Here is a 17890-nt window from a genome sequence, read left to right on the forward strand (position 1 = left end):
GGTTACTAGCCTAATGACCATATGTTGTTTAGAAGCCTAGCTGTGTAACAATACAAATACCCTTACTGAGCATAGTTGGATGGTATTTGTTAGCAGACTGATTTTGTGAGCAGCACCAACTGATCCTGTCCATGAGAGACAGAAGTGCCACCCCAGAGGTGACTTCACAATCACTGAACCAGTAGTCAAGGTTGTGCTTGAACAGGGTCATTGAGGAGCACTGATTCACACACAGTGGGAGCCTATTACAGAGTAGAGTGAGTCATTGGGGATGTCTCTCTCTCTCTCCCCACCATGTTTTATGTCACAGATTAGGTTGACAACCCTGGGCCATTTGATTTGCAGATGTGCAGCATTTCCAGTAGGCCACAGTCTGAAACTGCTCTGTAGGGAAGACATAGGTCACCTCTTAGCAGCCTGCATGATACTGAAAACACGAACAGGTCTTTCAGTCTATCCGTGTATGCCATGTGTGGATGCCATGGAGTCTCCAGGCACAACCTTTGCTGCAGGTGTCTGTGAGTTACAGACAGAAGGGAGCATTGTACTCAATTAGTTGTCTGATAAGGGTAGAGTACACAGAGGTATGACCACCCAGGTTTTGGATGGGGTGTCCATATGCATGATGTGTGCAATGCAGAATGTATGTGTCATCACTATGGACACATAGTGATGAAAGTGTAAATTGCTATCAACATGCATTTCCATGTCTCACACCACTGTTTGATCTTAGAGTGGTGCTATGCCAGAACAGTCAGAGTTAAATCATATTGCTCACCCTGTCTCTCCAAGACAACTCAACTTCATATTCAAACTAGAGATTCTGTATGGAAACTCTGGGAAAAAAAAAACAAATGCGCTATTCATTACCAAAAATATAGGGAACTCCGTAACCTAGCCAAAAAGCATAGTAATACTGACAAAAGAAAATTATTTCAAGTTCCTCTAACCACTCATACTAAAAACCCTAAAACATGTTGGTATTCTGTTAACCATCTTCTCCACCATGGCAAGCCCTCAACACCCAATCCTTGCCCTAATAACACACCCCAAGAAACCGCTTCTATCCTTAATACTTACTTTATTGATACCATAAGTAAACTCATACATTCTCCCAACACTACCAATCCCCCACTTCCCAGCATACACCCACATCATAACTCTCTATTTTCACTAAGTCCCATTCCTAATACCTACATTAAAAAGTTTCTTAACATACTTAAATCATGCTCTGTATCAGCTGACAAACTACCTTCACATTTTCTAATGTCAGCAGCTAACTCCATTGCCTACCCTGTATCTATCCTTATCAACCGTTCTATTAGTGAATCCTTTGTCCCAACTCTCTGGAAAAAAAATTATACTATTCCAATCAACAAGGGAGGCAACTCAGTAGAACTCTCTAATTACTGCCCAATTGCTATTCTGTCACCTCTCTCTAAAATTCTTGAGCACTGTGTTTATAAACAAATATTGTCTTACCTTGTGCTTAATAACCTCATTACCCCTACTCAGCATGGTTTTTGCCCTCACCATAGTACCACTACTGCTCTTATCTCTTTTACTAACTTTATCCCCCTTGCTCGAGATAATAATAAACTGGCTTCCTGCCTCTTCTTAGACCTCTCCAAAGCCTTTGACACTGTCTCCCATTCTGTCCTCCTCTCTAAACTAACTCAAATAAACCTTTCCTCTTCCATTTTTCCTGGTGTACTAGCTACCTTACTAACAGACAGCAATCAGTAAAATAGCTTACAGCCCTATCCCCCTTTCTCCCAGAAAAAAATGGGTGTCCCTCAGGATTCCATCTTGGATCCTCTTCTTTTTAACACATTTACTATCCAACTTAATAAATCCTGTCCTCGGTCTTCCCTTATACAGTATGCAGATGACTCTACCATCATTACCACAGCTGACAATCTCTCTGTTCTGTTTTCCCTTACTCAAACCTCCTTTAACCTTACTGAGACTTGGCTTTCTAACAACCAGCTCATTCTTAACCCCCAAAAGATTAAACTCCTTCTATTTCTACCCAAAACACTGCATGATTTAAAATCATCTTTCACAGTCACTTCTCTTAACAATACCATTATTTCAATTGAACCCCACACTAAGCTGCTTGGTGTAATCATTGATGACCTACTTAAATTTACATACCATGTACAGTACTGTATAAAGAAAACCCACCAAAAGCTTGGCCTACTTTATAGAAATAAGAAGTTCCTTACCCCTAACTCTAGACTATCTCTTGCCCAGGCCTTTTTGCTACCCAACCCCCTATATTGCTCACAAGTCTTAACTAATTTACAGTCCTCTCTTCTAACTAAGTTAGAAACTATATATAACAAAGTTCCCAGATTTGCTGATAACATGCCACCAAAACTCATCACTGCCTTGCTCTTTAGAATCTTAACTGGTTAGAATTTCCTAACCAACACAGCTACTCTCAACTTCTTATAATCCACACCATCCTTAATAATCCCTCTTTTTGCCCCTGTCTATCTTCTCTTGTCTCTCTTTATAATCCACCTCACCCCCTTACAAGTGCTGATCAATATCTTTTACAGATTGACAAGACAAAATATCATATGGACAAAACCTTTACAGCTACCTTCCAGCTCTTTTATGGAATAAGCTTCCTTTGGCTGTTAGAAATATCACTTATGGCCAAGCTTTTTAAACAACTCCCTGACAATACCTACTTAGCTCTAGGAAATGTCAGTGTAACCACCCCCGTAAACATTCCCTTCTTCCTCATTCTCACCTTTCCCTCTGTTTCCAACTGTTTTCCTCCCCTCCCTCACTTTTCTTTTCACTTCCTTTTTTCCCTAACATCCAACCTCCTCCTAACTTTCTGTGTACTCTTTCCTCCTACTCTCTATCTCTCTCCTCCTACTCCTGCCCACTCATCTTTTTCTTAACCTTCCTTTTCCTCCTTTACCTATCCATCTCTCCATCATAAGTCTTACTCTCTATTAACTAATTCTTAATTTTCCTGTTTGTTCCCTTGCTCTAACCAAATTCTCCTTATTCCTTTATTTTATTCTCTTCCTTACTAAAATATTTTTTCTCTATCCATAATTGTCTTCCATACTTCCTCTGAAATAATGTCTACATCTCTGATACTAAGTACTAACATATTAGTCTGTATTTTGAATGTTTTCTCTTTCTGTCAGTACTAGTTAGCCCCTTTTGTTTCATGATTTATTTATTATTTCTCAACTGGAGCACTATTTGTCATTGGTTTTGCCAATGTTAAACTTGCATTTTTTGTTACTCAGATACCTACTTATTGTATTACTTATTGTTTAAATTGCTGTTTCATGTTAACTCTGGAGATTTTCTCTCTGGGCCTCAGCTGAAAAAGGGTTCTTGGCCAGTTGGACATACCCAGTCAACATATGTCAAATAAATAAAGTAAATAAATGTATATCATGATTAGCAGGGGTACTTCATTGCCAAAGGGACAATGAGCCATTGTATGTTTTAATGTTGAGTCCATGTGTTTGGCACTAATTATTTGTGTGTGGCAGCCCCTTCTGTAATATGTTACCATCATTGGGGGACTCTATATTAGTGTGTCCAGTTACCAGTCGTCTACAAACTTAGTAAACCACAGACCATCTACTATTGTCTACACTTCAGGGAAGTAGTTTGCAAACAGTTGAGGGCCCAGCACAGATCCTTGTGGTATTCTAATGGTAACTGGTGACTGGCGGAGGTGCAGTCCCAAACATTGAAATTGTGTTTTATGTTAGTCAGCCAGTTGTGTATCCCTGTATTACTGTACGGCTTAATTCCCACACTGAAGATCTTCACTATGACACATGAACGGGGGATAGTGTCAAAGGCCTTGGATAAGTCAACATAGGTGGTATATCCTATTATCACTCATCCAGGTCTGCGGGGTCAGTATCCAAGATGTCCACAAGATTCAGTAAGAAAGATCTACCCTTGACAAAAACAAAATGGGTAGGGTCAAGAATGTTGAGGGTCACCTATGTCCCTAACAATATATTCCATTCTGATTCCTTCTCTAGCCTTGCTGATAAGGGTTTTTTAGGCATATGGGTCAATAGTTGTAGTTCTGCATGTTACCAGATTGATGTGCATTGTATAGCACACAACATTTATATTACATTTTGTACTGTGGTTGACATATGTATGGAAAAAGTACTACGACACCAGGGTTGCAATGCTTGGGGAGTGGCAACAGATGGATGTATTGTAAATATGTGACATAATGTTAGATAGGGCCCTTAGTTTGTAATGTTGACACATAATTTCATGTCATACATAGGGAATGGACAGTAAACAGCAGTAATACAGCATAATATGTGCATTTCCATTGCACAGCAAGCAGCGGGTTTCCACAATGGTTAGCAAAGATGCAAGATACATATGCTTGCATGTAGGTAAGCAGTGTGCAAACACAAGCCGCATTGCTAAATTCTGACAATTAGTATTGCATCTATGAAATACACCTACTACTTAACTGACTCTGTGGCAGCATGTGTTAATGCACTGATACATTTCTTGTTGGGGCCAGATAGTACTGGGTTCAAATAATGGTGCATCTAATACTTTTAAATAAATGTAAATACATTGCTGCCGTTCCGTATTGTTGTGGGTTGGTGCATGATGCTCACCTTTGTGCAAAAATGGCTTAAAGAGGTGAAATAGGTAAATAGGACAGCGGTGAAATGGGAGCAAGCTGAGAAAAGAAAAAGGGAAAGCAGGGCAGGAATGAGATAGGAAAAACATAGCTATCCATTTCTTTATGTATTTTATTTATTTATTTTACATTTGTTGACTGGGATAGTCCGACTGGATACATGTCCATTTTCAATGGAGGCACGGGGAGAAAAGCTCCAACATAGATACATCAGAAAAATGTTACATATAGTAAAATATTTATGAGAAAAAAATTACAGACTTGTTCAAACATGCTAGATATAGCTATAACAAATACAGAAATTCTATTACAGACTTGTTCAAACATGCTAGCTTAAGATACGACAAATACAGATTATGAGTTTAGTTTCTATCCATAGATCCTGTTGGGATTACAGGCCCCATACCTCAGATAAATATTTACAAAATGATATAAAAGCATCTATTATAAATAGACTCAGTCAAACAAGTATAGAGTTAGATAATTTCCATAATTAAAAGGTTTAGTTTCTCTACTAAAGTGAGCCAGAGGATGTTTGTACCCTGGTTTAAAGGAATGAGCTAATCAGGGCTGGAGCATGGACAAAGCCAATGTGATTTGAAATGAAGTTTTAGACTCTTTTTGAATTTGGCTAAGGAGACAGTAAGTGTAAGGTTGGGAGGGAGGGAGTTCCATATTTTACCTATGGCATTAGCGAACAGAGAATCACCACCTGAATTATAGGATTTGATTGTTTGGACAAGCAGTCTATTTGATGAGTAGAGATAGCCTAGATTGATGTATGGGATGATTATATTTTTCAGTGCAGGGGTGTTGTCTGGTTGTTTGACAATTTTAAATGCTTCTCTAAGTTGGTTAAGCTGGAGGAGTCTTGGCAGTTCTATCCAGCCAAGGTTTTTTAAGTTAAGGCAGTGGTGTGTCCTATACGGCATGCCAGTTTCAAATCTGGCAATATGATTATAGCAACTGTAGAGTTTGTTAAGGTCAGATTTGCTAAGGTTAGTAAGCACGGGAGAGGCATAAAGAAGGGTAGAGAGAAGATGCGAGAGGGCAATGGTTGCTCTAGTCATTGGAGTTAGGAAGGATTTTATCCTATACTGTGACCCAAGTTTCTTGTTTATGGAGTTAATGGTTTGGTTAACATGCATGTCAAATCTAAGATTGTTGTCTATAGTTACTCCTAAAAGTTTTGTATAGGGGTCTGGGGAGATGATAGTGCCATTGTTAGATTTTATGGTAAAGAATGTTGTAGAGGATTTACGGATTGAAGAGAAAAGTAGTAGTTTGGTTTTGTTTGGGTTTAAGATCAGGTTACAATCAGAGAGCCAGTTTTCAACTATGGTGAATATATGCTGGGTTGTTGATAGTAGGTTTATTGGAGAGGTGTCAGGACATACTAGTGTAGAGTCATCTGCATATTGAATAAGGTAGCATCTGGGATGGCTGTATGGAGATCAATAATAAAGACTGAAAAGAGAAGAGGTCCTAATATGGAGCCTTAAGGATCTCCTATGGTATTAGGTAACAGGCAAGATAGCTTGTTCTGCCATAGTACTGCTTGTTATCTACCAGTGAGGTAGGCATGGAACCATTGGAGAGCTTGGTTATCTAAGGATAAGGTTTTCAGAGTGTGGATGAGTAGCTGATGGTTAACCATATCGAAAGCTTTGGACAGGTCAAGAAAGAAGGCTGAAGATATTTTGTTGTTATTCTGGTTTTGGTTAATTACATTGGTAAAAGAGAGGAGGGCAGTAGATGTACTGTGGTGGGGTCTAAAACCATGTTGTGAGTTGGTCAGAAGTTTATTCTGAATGAGATAGTATAGGAGTTGTTTGTGCACACACTTCTCCATGATTTTGGCAAGTGGTGACAATATGGCTATCGGTCTATAGTTAGATAGTTCTGTAGATGTGCTGCCTTTATGGAGTAGTATAATGTAGGATATTTTCCAAATTGAGGGGATGGTGGCTTCTGTTATGGTTCTATTGATTAAGATAGAGATGGGGTATGCTATAGCATCTGCAGCTTTTTGCAGGTATTCAGCTGAGAGAACGTCGGCTGAGAGGGTAGTTGACTTTAACAGTGTAAAGTGAACATATCTGGAAAATATTAACTGAATTTGGACTGTCACCTCCAGAGGGAGGGTTAACCACAACACAATCATGTTGTATAGCCAATTGGATTGAATCAAGCGTGTCAAGAAGAAATGTGTGTGAAATGGAGAGCTATGTATGGGACAGTTTTTTTGGGGGACAGGTGCCTGTGTTTTTTTTTTTTTTTTTTTTTTTTTGGCGAGTGAGAGGAATGTTGGGGAAGGAAGGTAGGAATGTCTGGGTCAGGTAAGTTTGGTAGGTGAGGAAGCAATTGCAGACAGACAAGACAAACAAGACAAGAGACAAGGATGGTGATGGACACAAAAGATTGGGGGACACCATGATTGGCATGAAGGTGGGGGTACCCCGAACCCATGGTTGCCAAGCTGGGTGAAAGTGAGAATCGAGTCCTCACCCACTGGACTGTCATCACAGTTACCTCACTCCACCACTGGCTGGAGTGCTTGATGTCCCCTTCTCCTCCTCCTGATATTACATAAAATGAGGGAGAGCAGCCTGTCCAGCTGGTGTAGGCATGCACCAACAGTGCAGCACACAACCCTATGCATCATCCCAGGCAAATTGGTGCAGGGGATAAAATCTCCACCTCTGCCACTGCTCCCGGAGGGAACCACTGGACCTGCCTCTATGGCAGGGCTACCTGAGAGGGCAGGAAGTGCAGGGGCAGCAGAGGCTTTGCTGCTAGGTTGGCTCCTAGATATGCTGGGTAAAGGTGCTTCAGTTTACCTAGCTACATGGTTGCCTTTTTATATGGTGTAGATTCAGGGACTATTAGCATGATGAATATGCAAATGAGGTGCAAACTGATTAGAATTGCTGAATCCCAAATACTTGGCTCCATGTAGGAGATGTAAACATGGTGCAGGCACTCCCTCAGTATTTGTTTTTAATGAATTACAACAGTGAATTATTACTGGTTAGGTGACAGAAAACACAACAGCACTGCAGGCTGCCTTACTTCCACTGGGTGCATCAGGTTAGACCTAGAAAATGTTATATGTAAGGTTAGAAATGTAAGTAAGCAGCCCACAATTCACAGGTTAATGTAAGTAAGCAGTCCACAATTCACAGATTGTGTTCATGAACATCCAACTTTCGCTTCATTTGTTGGCAAATGAATATGGTAGTATTTCCAGTTAATATCGTACACATTTTAAGGCCAATGATATAGAACATCTTGCAGCCTGCATGTCTCAGATTACTGGTCAGAGAAGAATGACCAAAGAACACAGAGAGTAAGATAGAGCTGTATATTTGCAAGTGATAAGCATAGCTGGTTATGTGTTCACTTAGTGTACTACATCCAAGAATAATACATGTACAAATAATAGTTGAGTTGTATAGTTACATAGCACTGTAGATGATGTTGCAGTTGGTTGTGTGCAGAATGATTTCAGTTCCTTGCTGCAAAGCTGTTTGTGTGGCAAAGAGGCATAAGGCACCCATCCTGTGTTCTGAATGCTCACTGGAGTGAGAGTTCAAAGCCAGATCTATGTAGACATTTCTCATACAAACCATCATTTTCTAATGTGTATATCATTGACTGAATTTCCTCATTTCAACTACTAGTCAGTTATTTCTTTTCTCTGTTTTTTTTTATTTTTTAATTTTTTGGTGGGGGGGTGCGATGCAGCTCTTAGCACAATCATGGGAATAGAGGAAATGAATGGCAGATTTGGTTAGGTTTACCTCATTTGTGTAAAGCATGGCAGTGTACAAACTGGACAATTGCACCACCCAGGAAACAGACAGGATCCAGATAGCCAAAAATAGAAACTGGATACATTCAATTCATTTTATTGGGTACTGCTCAAACCCGCTAAGCAGTGTTGCATGGTGGTTAACACAAAGACCTTAAGAATGATTAGTAAATTAGGGAATGTCATGTAACTAGTCCTGTGGAAACAGATGTAAGTGTAGGGCTGGAGTATAGATGGTTCTAGGTTCTAGTAGGATGTGCAACCTATTTTTTTTTTTTTTTACTGTTGTGACAGGGCAGTTTATAGCAATGAACTGAAATATAGACAAGTGTTATTTAAACTTTCTTGTGGCAACAGGTGTAAGTATAGGACTGCCATACACATGGTCCTGGGTACTAATACAGGATTGTCCATACACATTTACTGTTATTCCACCTCCCATTATATTCACTGTCACTTAAAACACTTTAGATATTGATATGATATGAATTATATGTCTGAGGGATGAGACACCATTATTGTCTTTTCAGATGTATGATGAGGGTATACCGTGCACTATATTTCTGTAAGTAGAATTCTGCTATCTGGACTTGCATGGTCTTCATAGTTGCCTAAGATGCATACACAACTGGACCTATGTCCAATAACCTTGTTGGGTCACACACATACACGTGTAATGACTCAAACTGTCACCTGTATTTATATAGGATTCCTGACTATAAGCAGCACTTTTTCTGTGGCAAAGATGAAAAATCAATACTGTGGAAGACGATGTTTTGCCCCTTATGCCTATGTTTGAATTCCACAGTATAAAAATTAATTTTCTCAGTGTATAAAGGTAAAAACAAATGTGTCAGGTCATTACATTTATGCCCCTAGTGCACGTTTGCAAACATAACTCACCTAACAGTTACCTTCCAATTTCCAATACATATTTCCAGGCTACATCAGTCAACACCCCCTCAAACTAAGGCCAAGTGTCAGATTAACCATCCAATTGTAATTATTTAATTCCTCACTGCTTGAAAGTGCTGCTGTCCGTTTGCTGTCGCACAAATGTGTTGCTCAGGTGTGTGCACTCCCAGTAAATGTGATAACTGGAATTGGCAGGAAAGCATCAGTCTCTATTGCTCGAGTTCTGCTGGTAGACATGGCTGGCATTAGTGGTAAAGGTGCCAGGTTTAAGGCACAGAGGTGGGATATCCAGGAGTCCAGAATATTTACTGGACTCCTGGTAAAGCATCACAGTCAAAGGCTTCTGCAGATGGACTACTCCAACTCCCTGTACAAGTCTGAGGTGTGGAATAATTTAGCCCAGGTTGTATCCAGTGCACTGGTATCCTGCACACTGGAGAGCAATGTAGGCATCACTTTAATTACCTACAAAGGAGAAAAAAGGATACTCTCAGAGATTGGTTGGAGAAATTTAGGACTGTGGTCATCCCACAGCTGTGTAAGTATCAACTAAAGGGAGTACTTGTAAGAATTAGAAAGCTTAATATAGGTAAGACTGGTATGCATAATGCACTCCTGTTCTTTTCTGTTCTTTCCCCAGCTGCCAGGGGTTGTGAGTTCAATGTCCGGGCCCATAAAGCTAGACTAGATACACGGAGGGAAGTAAGTGGCATGTATGCAGCAGAAGAGAAGAAAAGTGTTACTGTAGCATTAAAAGTTAAAGATAGCTTTTTTAGGACTTTATAGAGTTGTATCAAATTGAGCACGCATATCTCAACTGTAAAAGCAAGTATGCATACATTAGTCTGTAGCACAGACCAGTTGTAGCAGTCCAATAGTAGACTTTAGTCATTCAGAGGTTGTGGGTTCAAATACTACAATTTACAACTACACAGTACTGTTATTTCTTCAATAATATTTACATTAAATTAACAACTCTATACCAGTGGCACAAATGCCCTGCTGTAAACTGTAATCTGCATAACTGGAACACTCATATGTGCAGTATATGCACATTTCAAGGATTTCTTGCAGCAATTTTTAATATAGTGTGTATCTCTTAGGAGTTATATTTTAAATGCAAAATTAAGGTAAAAGAGTTGTATAATTGTATTAATGCATTGTATGTCGCATATGATGGTACTAATTTTATCTCTTTTTTTCTCCCAACCCAACCCTTATCTCTCTCTTTTTTATTTTATTTTATTTATTTTTATTTTATTTTAACAAAATATTTTTTATTTTATTTTATTTTACTTTTTTATTTTCAATATGTATCATCAAAATGTGTCCATGTCATCCATGTGTACCACATCACTAAATGACCCACTGCACACCAATGTAGGCCAGCCCCAGTGGATCACCCTGCCCCCACTCCACCAGCTCTAGCACCAATCCCCAGCACTTCTCAGCACCAACCTAGCAGCACTGCCTCTGCTCTTACTAAATGTGGTATTTCGTCATAAATGTGTTTTAAAAAATGATCCACCGCTGTTCCAAGGGGAAAAGTCTTAAATCTGCTCCCTGATATTATAGGTCTAAACGGGGAATTGGTTATATTTTTGTGGATTTTGGGAATACCAACAATTCGTGCTAATATGGGATGTTCGACCTTAAGAAATCCATATGTATCGCTTGAAATTCTATGATCAATATAAAATTCTTCGATGTTGAAATCTATTTGACGATATGCTATCTGTATTTCGTTTAGCGATACTATTTCGTAGTTGCCTGAGTTGTATAATAAATCATGGATTATGGTGACATATTGGGTATTGTCAAATAAAACAATACCCCCCCTTTGTCTGGTTTCATTACTCGAATATTTTTATTGTTTCTAAATTCCTGTAAAATCATATGTTCACTTTTAGATAAATTGCAATTTAATTTATTTCCCTTAATTTGATTGTGTAACAAGTACATTTGTCATGAAACTGTTTTGTCATAAACTGACACTGTGGGACGCATAGGGGGCATAAAATAGCTCTTCTTTTTTAAAGTTTTTTGTGGAGAAAAGCTGCCTTCCACGTTGTTATCAAATAATATAGCCAAATTTAATTTACGTATGTATTTTTTAAACTCTTTAAGAGTATCTACAAGTTTAGACTTAGTAGTGGGTATGTATTTCATCCCCTTCGAAAACAATTTAAAATGCGACAAATTAATCTCCATGTCAGTATAATTATATATCTTAAAATTTTGATAAGAACAAACAACACCTTCTCTAATAATATGTTGACTTGCAATTAATTCCCTTGAGGGACAGTGTGAAAAACTATCCAAAGCCCTCTGATCTACCAAATTCTCACAAGTCATTTCTATATTGTAATGAACTCCTACATCGTTAGTACACTGAATTAAAGGGGTATCTATGTTAAAACCTTCTACTTGTGAATTTAATAATAAGGTCTGCGGTGATATGTGTTGTAATCCATGTATTTCTCTCCCCATTCTTTGTTCCTCAGAGGTCTCCTGTCGCCTCCATTGTCCAAAAAATGGCTTGCTTTATTGTCATGTGATGGTACATCATATTCATTTTTATCATATCTATTCCTGCTGTTATATTTATTTACATTAGAGTCATTTGTGTCAACGTAATTGCTCCATTTGTAAGCAGTATTGTTTTGATATTGTTTGACATCCCTCTGAAATTTATTACTCTTCCTGTGGTATGCCCTCTTGGTATTATGTTCAGCATTGTTAAACTGTTTCTGATATAATCGCTCCCACTGGGGGAATACTAAGCCATCTTGTATTGTTTTGTTAATATTTTCAACTTCAGCATACAATTTACTAAGCTGGCCATCATTGCATTTAATTAATAACTTCATGTATTCAGTGCCAAATGAGTCAAACACAGTATTAAACTCTGATTTAATATTTTCTGTTAACGCAATGCCCATGGGAACTTTAAAAAACCTAAGTCCCATAGGCACAACATGAGAATTCATGCATTTCATGAAATATGCATTGTCTAATTTTAAAGAGTTGATATTGTTAAGTTTCTTACCCAACGTATAAATTAAATCTCGACGGGTACCATGAAAGGGCACAGAATAATTATGTTTGCACTCAGTATTATGGTGAAAATCACAAGAATAGTCCAAGAATCTTTGTAAATAGTCACAATGGTGCAAAGTCGATTTTTCCTGTCTCTCAGATGGAACATGAATATTCCCTGCTGTATTTCCTGAACAATTGTCTTTGGTCATATGAGCGTATGTCCTCTGAGGTAACTGTCGTTTAGATTTTGCTCCTGTCCGTTTGGCCTCATCCTCAGGATTTCTGAAGGTGAAATCAAAAGTGAAATCAGAAAAGCCTAATCTACTGCTGCTTCGTTGCGTGTTAGGAGCCGGTAAATCAATAGGGCTCATCAAACGTTGTGCAGTCCTTTGTCCATTAGGCAGTTCCGAAAGAGTAGGACTCAAATGGGGTGAATGGTCATTGGAATAGCCTCTTTCTGCAAGTATGGGAACCGCTGAAGTGGATTTGTGGGAAACTGAAGTATTAACTTCTCCGCTGCCGAACTTGGCAGACGGTAATGTCTTATTGCGACCCAAATCAGTTAGTAACAATGAAAGTTTTTGAATTTCGCTCCTTAAATGAGCCAGCTCAGATTGTACCTTATTCCATTCACCTCTGGATAGAGCTGATAATGAAGTAGGTGAAGCGTCTCTATCAGACTCCATGGGGGAACCAACTACTGAACAGCAAAATAGAAATCCTTTTCAGCGTGGAAACACAACCTGATAAATGACAAAAAACGCTGAACCCCTGTGTCTTGAGATGCTCAAGGAACTAGGCAAGGATGCAAAAAAATAATGAATAAAACTTTAATAATCCCAAATTGGTTAAGCGCTTTCACTCGCACAATGCAAGCTTCATCAGAACTGAAACATATCAGTACGCCAACACAAATTAAAATAAACTTTTTTGGCGCCAAAATTGTCAGCCAGCATAATTTAAAGTGGCAGTGCTGATTACATACAACATGTACAATAAACATGAATAATGATAAAAACATTATGATGTAAAAATTGTGTAAAAACTGTATGATAAATACATAAAACTTTATACACAAAATATATGTATTAAAGCATATATTTGATACTTAAATAATCATTAATTCCTGGTTCATTAGCGGCATCCGTAAATAACTGACACCAGGTTTCTTTGTAAAACAACAAACTTTTAGGGTCGCCCCCTCTAGGATCAATGTTAACACTATCAATAATACCAAATTTAAACTTATGGCCATCACCATATTTTTGATCTGCTTATAAAGCGCATTCTTCTCATTTTTGGTCCTGATACTGTATAAGTGTGCATAAATTAGTTTGTTGAATTTCTGTTCTGTTTTACTAATATAAAATCCAGAACACGCTACGCATTTGGCCAGGTATATTACCCATCTAGTATTACAGTTCCCTTGTTTAAATCTAATAATAGTCTTGCTTAAATTGTCTAGAATTGGGGCAGAATATCAAAAAGTTATTGGAAAGACAAATTGACTATAAGCCATCAAGCAATAGACATACCACTAAATGTGGCAGGTGTAATCAATGTAACACAATTTTGGAGGAAGAAAATATTGTTTTGGACAATTTAAGCAAGACTATTATTAGATTTAAACAAGGGAACTGTAATACTAGATGGGTAATATACCTGGCCAAATGCGTAGCGTGTTCTGGATTTTATATTGGTAAAACAGAACAGAAATTCAACAAATGAATTTATGCAAACTTATACAGTATCAGGACCAAAAATGAGAAGAATGCGCTTTATAAGCACATCAAAAAATATGGTGATGGCCATAAGTTTAAATTTGGTATTATTGATAGTGTTAATGTTGATCCTAGAGGGGGCTACCCTAAAAGTTTGTTGTTTTACAAAGAAACCTGGTGTCAGTTATTTACGGATGCCGCTAATGAACCAGGAATTAATGATTATATAAGTATCAAATATATGCTTTAATACATATATTTGTGTATAAAGTTTTATATATTTATCATACAGTTTTTACACAATTTTTACATCATAATGTTTTTATCATTATTCATGTTTATTGTACATGTTGTATGTAATCAGCACTGTCACTTTAAATTATGCTGGCTGACAATTTTGGCGCCAAAAAAGTTTATTTTAATTTGTGTTGGCGTACTGATATGTTTCAGTTCTGATGAAGCCCGCATTGTGCGAGTGAAAGCGCTTAACCAATTTGGGATTATTAAAGTTTTATTCATTATTTTTTCGCATCATTGCCTAGTTCCTTGAGCGTGTCAAGACACAGGGGTTCAGCGTTTTTTGTCATTTATCAGGTTGTGTTTCCACGCTGAAAAGGATTTCTCTTTTGCTGTTCAGTAGTTGGTTCCCCCATGGAGTCTGATCGAGACGCTTCACCTACTTCATTATCACCTGTATCCAGAGGTGAATGGAATAAGGTACAATCTGAGCTGGCTCATTTAAGGAGCAAAATTCAAAATCTTTCATTGTTACTAACTGATTTGGGTCGCAATAAGACATTACCGTCTGCCAAGTTCGGCAGCGGAGAAGTTAATACTTCAGTTTCCCACAAATCCACTTCAACGGTTCCCATACTTGCAGAAAGAGGCTAGTCCAATGACCATTCACCCCATTTGAGTCCTACTCTTTCGGAACTGCCTAATGGACAAAGGACTGCACAACGTTTGATGAGCCCTATTGATTTACCGGCTCCTAACACGCAACAAAGCAGCAGTAGATTAGGCTTTTCTGATTTCACTTTTGATTTCACCTTCGGAGATCCTGAGGATGAGGCCAAACGGACAGGAGCAAAATCTAAACGACAGTTACCTCAGAGGACATACGCTGATATGACCAAAGACAATTGTTCAGGACATACAGCAGGGAATATTCATGTTCCATCTGAGAGACAGGAAAAATCGACTTTGCACCATTGTGACTATTTACAAAGATTCTTGGACTATTCTTGTGATTTTCACCATAATACTGAGTGCAAACATAATTATTCTGTGCCTTTTCATGGTACCCTTCGAGATTTAATTTATACATTGGGTAAGAAACTTAACAATATCAACTCTTTAAAATTAGACAATGCATATTTCATGAAATGCATGGATTCTCATGTTGTGCCTTAGGGACTTAGGTTTTTTAAAGTTTCCATGGGCATTGCGTTAACAGAAAATATTAAATCAGAGTTTAATACTTTGTTTGACTCATTTGGCACTGAATACATGAAGTTATTAATTAAATGCAATGATGGTCAGCTTAGTAAATTGTATGCTGAAGTTGAAAATATTAACAAAACGATACAAGATGACTTAGTATTCCCCCAGTGGGAGCGATTATATCAGAAACAGTTTAACAATGCTGAACATAATACCAAGGGGGCATACCACAGGAAGAGTAATAAATTTCAGAGGGATGTCAAACAATATCAAAACAATACTGCTTACAAATGGAGCAATTACGTTGACACAAATGACTCTAATGTAAATAAATAAAACAGCAGGAATAGATATGATAAAAATGAATATGATGTACCATCACATGACAATAAAGCAAGCCATTTTTTGGACAATGGAGGCGACAGGAGACCTCCGAGGAACAAATAATGGGGAGAGAAATACATGGATTACAACACATATCACCGCAGACCTTATTATTAAATTCACAAGTACGCCTCTAAGTCAGAATCCCGCCTAAACGTAACGATACCGCAGCGCCACGGATCTCCGGTTGGCCAGGGATAGCCGGCCGCAAGGCCGGCGAGGAGCGCCGCTCGTCACTGGGTCGGAGCGCGGACGGAAGGGGGCCGCCTCTCTCCAGCAGTGCACCGCACGTTCGTGGGGAACCGGGTGCTAAATCATTCGTAGACGACCTGGTTCAACATAGACACCCCTTTAATTCAGTGTACTAACGACGTAGGAGTTCATTACAATATAGAAATGACTTGTGAGAACTTGGTAGATCAGAGGGCTTTGGATAGTTTTTCACACTGTCCCTCAAGGGAATTAATTGCAAGTCAACATATTATTAGAGAAGGTGTTGTTTGTTCTTATCAAAATTTTAAAATATATAATTATACTGACATGGAGATTAATTTGTCGCATTTTAAATTGTTTTCGAAGGGGATGAAATACATACCCACTACTAAGCCTAAACTTGTAGATACTCTTAAAGAGTTTAAAAAATACACACGTAAACTAAATTTGGCTATATTATTTGATAACAACATGGAAGGCAGCTTTTCTCCACAAAAACTTAAAAAAAGAAGAGCTATTTTATGCCCCCTATGCATCCCACAGTGTCAGTTTATGACAAAACAGTTTCAAGACAAATGTACTCGTTACACAATCAAATTAAGGGAAATAAATTAAATTGCAATTTATCTAAAAGTGAACATATGATTTTACAGGAATTTAGAAACAATAAAAATATTCGAGTAATGAAACCAGACAAAGGGGGGGGGGGTATGGTTTTATTTGACAATACCCAATATGCCACCATAATCCATGATTTATTATACAACTCAGGCAACTACGAAATAGCATCACTAAACGAAATACAGATAGCATATCGTCAAATAGATTTCAACATCGAAGAATTTTATATTGATCATAGAATTTCAAGCAATACATATGGATTTCTTAAGGTCGAACATCCCATATTAGCACAAATTGTTCGTATTCCCAAAATCCACAAAAATATAACCAATCCCCCGTTTAGACCTATAATATCAGGGAGCAGATCTAAGACTTTTCCCCTTGGAACAGCGGTGGATCATTTTTTAAAACACATTTATGACGAAATACCACATTTAGTAAAAGATTTGTGGGAATTTTTGAGGAAATATCCTGTCAATTTATGGAATGTTGATTTACTATTTGTTACAGTGGATGTTATTGATCTTTTTTCTTGTATCCCTAAGGGGAGTGGATTAGAAGCTTTTTTAAACAGTATTCGCAAATACAGTGGACTGTGTTGGGACAACATATGTTTGATTATGGAACTTATGTCTTTAGTTCTGGAACATAATTACATTGAATATGAGGGGAAATACTTTAAGCAATCTAGAGGCATAGCTATGGGTGCAGCATGCGCTCCCATATACGCCAATATGGTATTGTTAGACTGGGAAGAATCCAAACTTTTCACCAGTGGATATTTTAAACACATCAAATATTATTCAAGGTACCTGGACGATATTTATATATTATGGGATGGTAACAGGCAGTTACTCGATGAATTTTTAGTGTTTTTAAATACAAGTAGTGATTACCTCAAATTCACTTATACTTGTGATAAAGAGGGTCTTCCATATCTTGACACTTTTATTTCTAAAGGGGAAGGATGCTTTAAATCCAGGTTATATAGAAAAAATACTTTCTCAAACAGTTATCTAGAATTCACAACAATCACCCCAGGAAGTTATTTCACAACATTTT

At 37.9% G+C, this 17890-nt stretch overlaps 1 long non-coding RNA gene across 2 annotated transcripts; it reads left to right on the forward strand.

Moving 5' to 3' along the window:
* Positions 1–5023: 5023 nt before the first annotated feature.
* LOC122803308 lies at positions 5024–16323 on the forward strand. 2 transcript variants are annotated; one of them, XR_006365103.1, is made up of 3 exons: positions 5024–5035; positions 7293–7295; positions 16121–16323. It is a non-coding gene; the product is annotated as an uncharacterized LOC122803308 (long non-coding RNA). The 2 variants fall into 2 exon arrangements; XR_006365102.1 differs by lacking the exons at positions 5024–5035; positions 7293–7295 and adding an exon at positions 9991–10002.
* Positions 16324–17890: the final 1567 nt, after the last annotated feature.

This window comes from Protopterus annectens, chromosome 5.part1 (genome assembly GCF_019279795.1).
Source record: "Protopterus annectens isolate FY-2018-M chromosome 5.part1, PAN1.0, whole genome shotgun sequence".
Lineage (NCBI taxonomy): Eukaryota > Metazoa > Chordata > Ceratodontiformes > Protopteridae > Protopterus > Protopterus annectens.